This window comes from Heptranchias perlo, unplaced genomic scaffold (genome assembly GCF_035084215.1).
Source record: "Heptranchias perlo isolate sHepPer1 unplaced genomic scaffold, sHepPer1.hap1 HAP1_SCAFFOLD_199, whole genome shotgun sequence".
Taxonomy (NCBI): domain Eukaryota; kingdom Metazoa; phylum Chordata; class Chondrichthyes; order Hexanchiformes; family Hexanchidae; genus Heptranchias; species Heptranchias perlo.
Genome location: NW_027139215.1, coordinates 574,246 through 586,719, shown reverse-complemented (window position 1 = coordinate 586,719; position 12,474 = coordinate 574,246).

Sequence of the window (12,474 nt, the reverse complement as noted above, 5' to 3'; positions counted from 1 at the left end):
ACACCAGGTTATAGTCCAACAATTTTATTTTGAAATAAAATTGTTGGACGATAACCTGGTGTTGTAAGATTCCTTACATTTGTCCACCCCAGTCCATCACCGGCATCTCCACATCATGGCTTTTATTAGAGCAAAGAAAGAGAAACTTTCCAGTTGCAGAAGGGCAGTGACAACACGGGTTAGACAGAGAGCAAAGCTCCCTCTACACTGAGACATCAATCATAGAATCATAGAATCATAGAAGTTACAACATGGAAACAGGCCCTTCGGCCCAACATGTCCATGTCGCCCAGTTTATACCACTAAGCTAGTCCCAATTGCCTGCACTTGGCCCATATCCCTCGATACCCATCTTCCCCATGTAACTGTCCAAATGCTTTTTAAAAGACAAAATTGTACCCGCCTCTACTACTGCCTCTGGCAGCTCGTTCCAGACACTCACCACCCTTTGAGTGAAAAAATTGCCCCTCTGGATCCTTTTGTATCTCTCCCCTCTCACCTTAAATCTGTGCCCCCTCGTTATAGACTCCCCTACCTTTGGGAAAAGATTTTGACTATCGACCTTATCTATGCCCCTCATTATTTTATAGACTTCTATAAGATCACCCCTTAACCTCCTACTCTCCAGGGAATAAAGTCCCAGTCTGTCTAACCTCTCCCTGTAAGTCAAACCATCAAGTCCCGGTAGCATCCTAGTAAATCTTTTCTGCACTCTTTCTAGTTTAATAATATCCTTTCTATAATAGGGTGACCAGAACTGTACACAGTACTCCAAGTGTGGCCTCACCAATGCCCTGTACAACTTCAACAAGACATCCCAACTCCTGCATTCAATGTTCTGACCAATGAAACCAAGCATGCTGAATGCCTTCTTCACCACCCTATCCACCTGTGACTCCACTTTCAAGGAGCTATGAATCTGTACTCCTAGATCTCTTTGTTCGATAACTCTCCCCAACGCCCTACCATTAACGGAGTAGGTCCTGGCCCGATTCGATCTACCGAAATGCATCACCTCACATTTATCTAAATTAAACTCCATCTGCCATTCATCGGCCCACTGGCCCAATTTATCAAGATCCCGTTGCAATCCTAGATAACCTTCTTCACTGTCCACAATGCCACCAATCTTGGTGTCATCTGCAAACTTACTAACCATGCCTCCTAAATTCTCATCCAAATCATTAATATAAATAACAAATAACAGCGGACCCAGCACCGATCCCTGAGGCACACCGCTGGACACAGGCATCCAGTTTGAAAAACAACCCTCGACAACCACCCTCTGTCTTCTGTCGTCAAGCCAATTTTGTATCCAATTGGCTACCTCACCTTGGATCCCATGAGATTTAACCTTATGTAACAACCTACCATGCGGTACCTTGTCAAATGCTTTGCTGAAGTCCATGTAGACCACGTCTACTGCACAGCCCTCATCTATCTTCTTGGTTACCCCTTCAAAAAACTCAATCAAATTCGTGAGACATGATTTTCCTCTCACAAAACCATGCTGACTGTTCCTAATTAGTCCCTGCCTCTCCAAATGCCTGTAGATCCTGTCCCTCAGAATACCCTCTAACAACTTACCCACTACAGATGTCAGGCTCACTGGTCTGTAGTTCCCAGGCTTTTCCCTGCCGCCCTTCTTAAACAAAGGCACAACATTTGCTACCCTCCAATCTTCAGGCACCTCACCTGTAGCGGTGGATGATTCAAATATCTCTGCTAGGGGACCCGCAATTTCCTCCCTAACCTCCCATAACGTCCTGGGATACATTTCATCAGGTCCCGGAGATTTATCTACCTTGATGCGCGTTAAGACTTCCAGCACCTCCCTCTCTGTAATATGTACACTCCTCAAGACATCACTATTTATTTCCCCAAGTTCCCTAACATCCATGCCTTTCTCAACCGTAAATACCGATGTGAAATATTCATTCAGGATCTCACCCATCTCTTGTGGTTCCGCACATAGATGACCTTGTTGATCCTTAAGAGGCCCTACTCTCTCCCTAGTTACCCTTTTGCCCTTTATGTATTTGTAGAAGCTCTTTGGATTCACCTTTGCCTGATCTGCCAAAGCAATCTCATATCCCCTTTTTGCCCTCCTGATTTCTTTCTTAACTCTACTCCGGCAATCTCTATACTCTTCAAGGGATCCACTTGATCCCAGCTGCCTATGCATGTCATATGCCTCCTTCTTATTTTTGACTAGTGCCTCAATCTCCCGAGTCATCCAAGGTTCCCTACTTCTACCAGCCTTGCCCTTCACTTTATAAGGAATGTGCTTACCCTGAACCCTGGTTAACACACTTTTGAAAGCCTCCCACTTACCAGACGTCCCTTTGCCTGCCAACAGACTCTCCCAATCAACTTCTGAAAGTTCCTGTCTAATACCATCAAAATTGGCCTTTCCCCAATTTAGAATTTTAACTTTTGGGCCAGACCTATCCTTCTCCATAGCTATCTTAAAACTAATGGAATTATGATCACTGGTCCCAAAGTGATCCCTCACTAACACTTCTGTCACCTGCCCTTCCTTATTTCCCAAGAGGAGGTCAAGTTTTGCCCCCTCTCTAGTCGGGCCAGGGAAGGTACAGCATGGGTTATATGCAGATGAAGCTCCCCCTAAACTGTGAAATCAAACACTCCCAGGGCAGGTACAACACGGGTTAGATACACAGTAATGCTTCCTCCACACTGTGCAGTTTCGATCTCGCCTCAGATTTCAGATAAAAGGTTGGTTTCCTGGACACTCTGCTGGTGTCTCTCTGTGTCTCTGTGCTCAGTTACACCGCTCTCTACCTCCCTCTGCTGGTGTCTCTCTGTATCTCTGTGCTCAGTTACACCGCTCTCTACCTCCCTCTGCTGGTGTCTCTCTGTATCTCTGTGCTCAGTTACACCGCCCTCTACCTCCCTCTGCTGGTGTCTCTCTGTATCTCTGTACTCAGTTACACCGCTCTCTACCTCCCTCTGCTGGTGTCTCTCTGTATCTCTGCATTCAGTTGAACCGCTCACGACCTCCATCTTTTTATCTTTTCTTTTTTAAATTTTTTTTCGAAAGAAACTTATGAAATAGGACAATGGAAGTGATTGAAAAAAAAAAGATTCTAAAGACATCGAGTTTTTTTTCTGAAAGACATCCAATCGCATCACAACAGCGACTCATTGAATTGGAATCAGGTGACTGCAGTGTATAAAAGGTGCTGGTTGGTGGGTAAAATGATCGTTGAGTTGTTTGGTATCATGGGGGGGTTTTGTAGTGAGAGGTTTATCTCTGTGACAGGAACAACTTGCTGAGAGCAGAGCAGAGCAGAGCACAGCACAGTCAGCCAGAGGAGAAGGAGACGAGAGGAACCATCAACAGGGAAGGAGGGAGAAGGAGAACACCATCACCATCACCATCAGCCGTGAGGGGTGTGCTGCTGCGGGTTCGGCCGTCAACACAGAGGGAGGAAGAGGAGGTCGGCGCCGTGAGGTGTGGACGGCTGGAGGTAGGGGGAGGAAGAAGACCATAAAAGGACAGGGGGTTTCCCCCCAAGTGTCTGGCCCGGGACAGCTGGAGCTGCCTGGGTGAAGTTACTTTTCTTTTGTTTCCATCCTTGGAGGACTGAGCCGAGGCAGCTTCGGCTGTCTAGGGGAAGACATCTCCTCCCCACTGCCCACCAGAAGGAAGAAGGTGCAGCCCCGCCCCTCTTCGACCCACTTCAGCGGCAGCCCACCCCTGCGGACTCTCTCCTTTCTTTGGGCGCCATCCCTCCCTCACTTGCTCTCCTGCTCTTGTGAGCGATACCTCTTAAGGCATAAACATCGGACAAAGGAGCCCCTCTCCCAAATTAATATTGGCAGACGTGGGAGAGGCGGTTATCCATTAAGGCCGTCTCCATCCATCGACCTGAGACTATGGCGTCACCATCTTCGCCGGTGCCGGGACCCAGCAGGACGTATGCGGGAGTTGCCGCGGCGGCCGCTCCTGCTGTTTCTGCCGCTCCTGCTGGGCCGGCGCCGTTTCGCCTCTTGACGAGGAAGAATGGGGTCAAGGCCTACGCCCACCCCAACATGACCATTGAGGCCTGCGTAAAGGCCATGGCCGAGGTTGTCGGCCCCTCGGCCATCGTTGCGGCCTCCAAGGTCTACGGGAAGGCTGTTGCCTTTTTGAGGTCCGAGCGGGCGGTGTCCCTGGCCCTGAGCAAGGGGCTCACGGTGGGCGGGACTTTCCTGCCGGTGGACCCGCTGGAGGCCACCGCGCAGCGGGTTGTCATCTCCAACGTCCCGCCCTTCCTTCCGGATGAGCTCCTCCTCCCCCACCTGCGTCAACTGGGGGAGGTGAGGTCGGGGATAACGCCGCTGACGCTCGGCCTCAAGGATAACAGCCTCCGGCATGTTTACTCCTTCCGTCGCCAAGCCTTTATTACACTGGCACGGGAGGAGGTGACGCAGGGGGGCTTTAACGCCCTCCATGACGGGACAGCCTACCGTGTCTTCTGGACGGCGGAGGGTGGGCGGTGCCATGCCTGTAAGGAGGTGGGGCACCTAAAGAAGAACTGCCCCGCCTCCCAGGCCGCCAAACAAGCTACGGCGGCCAAGGCTGGCGCCGCCACCGCTCCTCCCCCTAACCCCGCCCCCGCGTCGGGAGAGTCAACTGCGCGGGCGGAGGTTGCCGACGAGGCCTCCGCCGGGGGGGAAGGAGGGCACCCTCGGCCGCGAAAAGCGCTGAAGAAGACGAGGCACCAGGAGGCTGGTCCCCGGGACGTTAACGGTTCTAGCCAGCCCAAGGCCGTGGTCGTGACCGCGGCTGATCAACATCTCGCGGTCGCGACAGAGCCCGGGCTGGCGGGTAGTCAGGAGGGAGCGGAGGTGGGGGCCCCAGCAGACATGGGGTTCCCCCTCCCTCCGCGACCCTCCGGCAAGAAGAAAAGGCGCCACTCCCTGGAAGCGGGGGGGAAACCTGCTAAGGGACGGCCCCCCGTGGATGGGGAGTTGGCGCCACTCGCGGATCCTGCGGCCCCACCCGCTACATCTAAACAGCGGCGGGGGTCTTCTGCCTCTCGGGGGGAGGAGATCGTGCCCGTGCCGCCCGGGGGGATGGAGAGACCCTGCTGATAGGGGGGGTCGCGGATCCGCCCATAGACATACGTACCCCGTTCACTGGGTCGGGCGTCCTGGGTGCCGGGGCGGGCGAGGCCGAAGAGGCCGGATTCGTCTGCCCTCGGCTCGACCTCTCCCAGGACCTGCTCGACCTGGTGGCGGGGTTTAATAAAAATATCTCACGGGCCGGGTCGGTCGGTGGCGACGTGGGTGGGGGGACCCCCTCCTCCCAGTATCTGGGCACGGAGCCGGGGGAGGTGGGAGAACTGGAGTATACGTTCTCCCCGGTTTCCCCGGTTTGCCCCTATATCCGGGTGCCTGTTTTTCACCGCCCGGAGGATGGGGAGGGTCCCCGCCCGGCGCCGCCCTCTGACCCGGAGCCCCCGGTAGAGCCCGGGGGGGACTCCTCTGCCGACGATCCGGGGGGTGGGATCGTGACAGTGGCGGGGCCGGCCGGCGCGGCCGTCTCGTTCTCCGCACCGTGTGCGGGGAGTGGGTCGGCCGCGAGCGACGATGGCCCGGAGGAGGACGGGGACTCGGTGGTGGGCACTGGGGAGGATTTGGAGTTCGCCACCAGTGAGGTGGTGGACGCCCTCGTGCCCGACACCGAGTCTCCCCTCATCCCCGTTGAGGAGCTCCGGGATTTTGTGTCCGTTTGGAGCCATCGTCGCGATGGCGTCCGGCTGGCCCTCGACCGTTGGTCGGAGCCGGCGCAGTTAATCCACTCGGTCCTGGCCGCCGTCGCGTCCGTGGCCGCGGAGGAGGGCGGCGGCGGGGTCGGGCTGCGTCGGCTCAGATCCCTCCTTACCGGGCTCTTGAGGGAGTGGCGGTCGACTCGCGGCCCCGCTCCCTCCGCGCATTAGGTTTAAGTAGGTTGCGCTGTGCTCTTGCCATGGAGATAACCATAGCCAGCCTCAACATCAACGGCGGCAGAGACGCACGCCGTAGATTTGACAAGTTCTCGGTCCTTCGGGACGGGAAGTATGCGGTGTGCTTTCTGCAGGAAACCCACACCGTTCCGGGAGACGAGGCCACGTGGATCCTGGAATGGGGAGGGGGGGTCTACTTGAGTCACCTCGCCAGCGTTTCGAGCGGGGTGGCCATCTTGTTGGCCCCGACTTTTCAGCCGGAGATCTTGGGGGTCAAGGAGCCGGTGCCGGGCCGCTTGCTCCACGTAGCCCTTCGCCACGGGGACGTGCCGCTTCACCTGGTGAACGTGTACGCCCCCTGGTCCGGAGCCGAGCAAGTGAGCTTCTTTGAGGAAGTGTCCACTGACCTGAACTCCGTCGACGCCGGCGAGTGCATTATCCTCGGGGGGGATTTTAACCGTACCCTCGAGGCGAGGGACCGCTCCGGTCCCGCGCGTGCCCGAACGGCGACGGAGAAGTTGAGGGACCTGGTCGGGTCCTTCGACTTGGTGGACGTCTGGCGGAATCTCCATCCCGACTCCGGCCAGTTCACCTTTGTGAGGGCTGCAGGAGGGAGCACCAGAATCGACCGCCTGTACGTTTCGCGGGCGTACGTCTCCTGCGTCCCGTCGGCCTCCATCCGGCCGGTGTCGTGCTCGGACCACCACCTGGTGTGGATGGAGCTCGCTCTGTTCCGCGCCCGGTCGGGGTCCGCGTACTGGCACTTTAACAACCGGCTGCTGGAGGACGCGCGGTTCCGGGACTCGTTCCGTCTGTTCTGGAGCGACTGGAGAGGGAAGCGGGGAGGCTTCTCCTCCTTGAGGCTATGGTGGGACGTGGGCAAGGCTCACGTCCGCCTCTTCTGTCAAGAGTACGCGAGGGGGTCGACTAAGAGGCGGGAGTCCGAGGTCAGGCGGTTGGAGCAGGAGGTGCTTGGCCTGGAGTCCCGTCTCGGTCAGGCCGCCGAGGATCCGGCCCTGCGGCAGGTGTACGAGGAGAGGAAGGACGCTCTGAGGGACCTGCAACTGGTCGGGTCCCGAGGAGCGTACGTGAGGTCGCGGCTCCAGCTCCTGCGGGACCTGGACCGCGGCTCTCCCTTCTTCTACTCGCTGGAAAAGCGGCGGGGGGCTCGTAAGCAGCTCCTTACGCTGCTGGCCGACGACGGGTCCCTCGTCTCGGACCCGGAGGGAGTCAGGGCCCGTGCTCGATCTTTCTACGAGGCTCTGTTCTCTCCGGATCCGTCCAGCGAGGAGGCGCGCAGAGTTTTGTGGGAGGACTTGCCGAAGGTCGGCCCGGAGGACGCCGAGCGTCTGGACGCTCCGCTCAGTTTGGCGGAGCTGACCGGCGCCCTCCACCAGCTCTCTAGGGGCAAATCCCCGGGGCTGGATGGGCTGACCGTGGAGTTCCTCAGGGCCTTCTGGGACGTCCTGGGGGGCGACTACGCGCGGGTCCTGGGGGAATGTCTGGCGACCGGGGAGATGCCCCTTTCGTGGCGCAGGGCGGTCGTGGTCCTGCTGCCCAAGAAGGGGGATCTCCGCAACCTTAAAAACTGGCGCCCGGTCTCCCTCCTCAGCACGGATTATAAGGTCTTTGCCAAGGCGATGTCTGCTCGCCTGGGCACCGTGCTGGCCCACATGATCCACCCCGACCAGTCCTACACGGTCCCGGGCCGGAAGATCCACGATAACATCCATTTGGTCCGGGACCTGATCCACCATTCCCAGAGGGCTGGTCTGTCGGTCGCCTTCCTTTCCTTAGATCAGGAGAAGGCGTTCGACAGGGTGGATCACGAGTACCTATTCGGGACTCTGCGCGCTTTCGGGTTCGGGTCGCATTTCGTCGCTCGGATCCGACTTGTGTACGCCGCCGCGGAGTGTCTGATTAAGGTTAACGGATCCTTGACGGCGCCCCTTCGCTTCGGGAGAGGAGTGCGTCAGGGGTGCCCCATGTCCGGCCAATTATACACCGTCTGCGTGGAGCCTTTCCTGCGCCTCTTGCGCAAGAGGTTGTCGGGACTGGCTCTGCGCGAGCCGGACGTGGAGGTCGTCCTTTCGGCTTACGCCGACGACGTGGTCCTCGTGGTCACGGATCCCCTTGACTTGCGGAGGATGCGCGAGTGCCAAGAGGTCTACTCTGCGGCGTCCTCCGCAAGGATCAACTGGGAGAAATGTTCCGGACTCCTGGTGGGTCAGTGGCGGGTGGACTCCCTGCCGGAGGAGCTCAGGCCTTTCGCCTGGAGTACCACGCACCTCCGGTACATGGGAGTCTACCTCGGCCCTGCCGAGGAAGCCTGGCCGGCGAACTGGGAAGAGCTGGAGGCCAAAGTCGCCGCTCGCCTGGCGCGCTGGACAGGACTGCTCCGAGTGTTATCCTACAGGGGTCGTGTGCTGGTCATAAACCAGCTGGTGGCCGCCATGTTGTGGTACCGGTTGGTCACTTTGACCCCCCCCCCTGACTTTGTCGCCAAGATTCAGAAGAAGTTTGTCGACTTCTTCTGGGCCAGAGGGATACACTGGGTCGCTGCCGCGGTCCTGAGTCTCCCGCTTAGGGAGGGCGGTCAGGGGCTGGTGTGCGTCCGCACCCAGGTGGCAACTTTCCGCCTTCGGACGCTGCGGCGATACCTGTACGTTGAGCGTCCTCTTAGATGGCGTGCGGTGGCGACGTATTTTTTCCGCCAGCTGCACGGCCTGAACTACGACACGCAGCTCCTGTTCATCTCGCTGGTGGGCGGCCGCATGTCTTTGCAGGAGCTGCCTGTCTTTTACCAGGATCTGCTCAGGGTCTGGAACATGGTCGCCTCCGGTCGGAGCTCTCGCCCGTCAGGGGTAGCGGCCGTCCTGCAGGAGCCGCTGCTCGGGAATCCGTTCCTCCGCGATATCGGCTTCGGCCACTCGCGGCTGTCGGTGCGGAGGGCCGTGGCCGGTCGGGTGACCAGAGTCAGGGACGTCCTGGATGGCGGTGGGTCGGGTTGGTTGGAGCCGTGGGCGCTCGCCGCACGGATGTCCTCGTGGCGTGCCGGGGACGCGGCCATCGCCATCCGGGCGTTGAAATCGGCGCTCGGCCCTGACTCCACTCGGGATGTGGAGGCGGCTCAGGCGTGCGGAGCCATCCCGTCCGACCTGACCCCCGTTCGGACGGAGTTCCTCCTCGGCGCCAAACCCCGGAACCTCCCTCGGGGGGCCGCGCCTCACAACTTGAGTCGTCTCTCGGAAATTCCCTCCGTGCCGTTTCACACCGCGCGGAGGGATTTCCTGTACGGGCTGCTCCTGCACACCATCCACTTCCTCGCCCTCGTCTCTCGGCCGGACACGCCCTGGCGTGCCAGCCTGCCGTCCGGCGGAGACGGGGGTCCCCATTGGGAGGCTCTCTATACAGGGGTCCTCCCGTGTTACTTTGGGGATCTGGGGTGGAGGGTGGCGCACGGAGCAGTCGCGTGCAACCGGCGGTTACGCCATTTCACGGACACCCAGGCCGCTTGTGATTTCTGCGGCCTGGAGGAGTCCGTGTTCCATCTGTACACTGGGTGTGCGAGACTGCAGCCCCTGTTCCATTATTTGAAGGGGCTGCTCCTCAAGTTCTGGCTGCATTTCAGTCCCACGCTCCTGATCTTTGGCCGCCCGGTGAGGAGGGGGGCGGGCAGGTCGGTGGACGTTCTCGTGGGCCTGCTCCTGGGCCTGTCCAAGGTGGCCATCCACAGGTCTCGGATGATCGTGGTCCGTGGGGGCGGTCGCTCGGCCTGTCTGCCTCTCTTCCGCGGAATGCTCCGCGCCCGGGTGGCCCTGGAGATGGAGCACGCGGTGTCTGCCGGTACGCTCGAGGCTTTCCGCGGCCGGTGGGCACCGCAGGGGCTGGAGTGCATCCTGGACGAGGATAATAAAATTTTAATTTGAACACTTGGTTTTGGTTTATTTGGTTTTTAGTATTTAAGCACACCCCACACCCCCCCCCTTCTTATAAAAGGGGGGCCTAATGCACAAAAAAGGAAAAGGAAAAAAAAAACTCAGTTACACCGCTCACGATCTCCATCTTTTTTTCTTGTCTTTTTTTAGATAAAAAGAAAAAGAAAAAAAAAAAAGAAAAAAAAAAGAAAAGAGAGAAATAAAAAAAAAAAAGAGCAGAAACCTGGTCAAGTGCTTGTCAACATTTGACTGAAAAGGTTCAGTTTCAATGGGGTGACTGTCGCCAGTGAAATGTTGACAGGTCCTCACTAGTTTTCTTGCATTTTTACTTGCAGGTGAAGTACTATGAGAGTCCTAGGCTTTTGTCACTGCCTTGATCCAAAAAAAAAAAGACATTGAGTTTTTTTTCTGAAAGACATCCAATCGCATCACAACAGCGACTCATTGAATTGGAATCAGGTGACTGCAGTGTATAAAAGGTGCTGGTTGGTGGGTAAAATGATCGTTGAGTTGTTTGGTATCATGGGGGGGTTTTGTAGTGAGAGGTTTGTTCCTGGTGTTCGTTGGAGTAGTTTGTTGCTCTGATACTTGGCAACAGTTTCGAGGGCAGAGATTTCTATGGAGAAGAGTAAAACCCACCCCTGTGCCCCAGAGAGTCCCTCCCCCTGTCCCTCCCTTTGGTTCCCATTTCAGTGTGTCTGAGGGGAGAAGTCTGTCTCCACTGCAGACTGTGACGGTGCAGTGTGGAGAGCAGAACCTGCTGGTGAGGGTAGACATGGATTTATTTAGAACCAGGCACCTGATTAAAGCTGCTGACCTGACCCTGGGGACAGCAGGTTGTCGGCCAACTAGGATCTACTCTCAGAACCACACTGTCCTCTTTGACTATGGGCTACATGAATGTGGCAGCAGATTGCAGGTAATGTGATTCCTCAACTCTTGCTCCAATTTCACTGTGCAGATTATTGCCCACTCTGAACTCATTAACATCGGGTGAAACTCCAGCCACTGAGGAGATCCCTGAATGAAATCTGTGTATAAATTCTTGCCCACTGTTAAATATCACCCTGTGTGAAACTACTTCTTTATGTTGACATGTCAATCTTAGCTTTATATTTGAAAAGAACTTCAACTTGTCACTGAGGGACTGCATCTTTGTTAAATGGGTCATTATTACTCTCTAACTCTGAGATTCAATTCTATTGACCTTGAACCTTCACCTACATTTCTCCAAACCACTCTGTTCTTTCGTGCTTTAATTGATTTATCTTTTCTTTGCCTTCCTGTGGATATTCAGGCCTGTTGCCTCAACTTGTGGTCAATGAATGTTCAGTGTGGAAGTTCCTGTTGAGAGTTCTCTTGAAAGATGAAACAAGTGGAATAATAATTGGGATACAATGTATTAAAGGGGAACTCCACTTTTGGTTATTACACCTGCCAATCCCCTTGATTCCACAGCCACAGATGAGGTTTAAAAGTGATGTTGTGTTTTGTGCTCCTTATCAGGGGTAACTTGAAGCCCCTTCAGGTGAAAGCTCCATTCTATATGGGAAATGATGCTCATCAAATTCAGCTGTGCCAATCAGTTCAGGGTTTCTGATTGCAGGCCTGAAGTCTCCTGTAATAGAAGGTGGACTGAGCAGAGTAACAGAGGCTGCTCCAGGCAACTTCCACCTATGGTGGAGCTGCTTCAATCATGTCATTGAGGGGTTTCAGCTGCTCCTCAAACTGTTGCTTCACAGGGCAGGAAAATTACCAGAAATAGCTTTTGTCCAATGAGACCAGCTCTTCATTCCTTAAGCTGATGTCGATCAGATGGCTGGAGATTTCCTGGTCTACGCAACCCACCTGAACCACACCCCAAATGCTCGTGGATCTGTCATTGTGAGAACTAATGGAGCCATCATTCCCATTGAGTGCCACTATTTTAGGTAAGAATCTTTACTCTGTGGCAAATAAGGTCTACAGCAGGTGCAGTTATCTGAAGTTGTCCTGAAATTACACTCCTGTCTTTCCAGGAAGGGCAATGTGAGCAGTGACCCTATCAAGCCCACCTGGATCCCATTCAGCTCTACCAAGTCTGGAGAACGGCTTCTGTCATTCTCACTGCGACTTATGAACGGTACGTGATGGGTGGATGGGGAGTGCTTTTCTGTCGTCTCCTTCTGGGAGTTACACCCACTGTTTCTCCAACCCTTGTCCTTCAGATGACTGGCTGACAGAGCGCACCTCGACTGTCTACTACCTGGGTGACCTCATTCACATTGAGGCCTCTGTTTCAATGACCAACCACATGCCCTTGAAGCTCTACATTGACAGCTGTGCAGCTACATTGAGCCCAGACAAGGATTCCACCCCAAGATACAACATCATTGACTACCATGGGTAAGGAGCTCTCTGCTTTCTCCAGCTGGTTATGTCTCAATAGGTTCACTAAATTCACTTTGTCCCTTTTTTAATCTTTCTTCAGTTGCCTCCTGGACAGCAAAGCTGAGGACTCCTTTTCAACCTTTGTGTTGCCAAGAGGTGAACGTGAGCTGGACAAACTCCAGTTTGACCTGGATGCGTTCCGCTTCTTT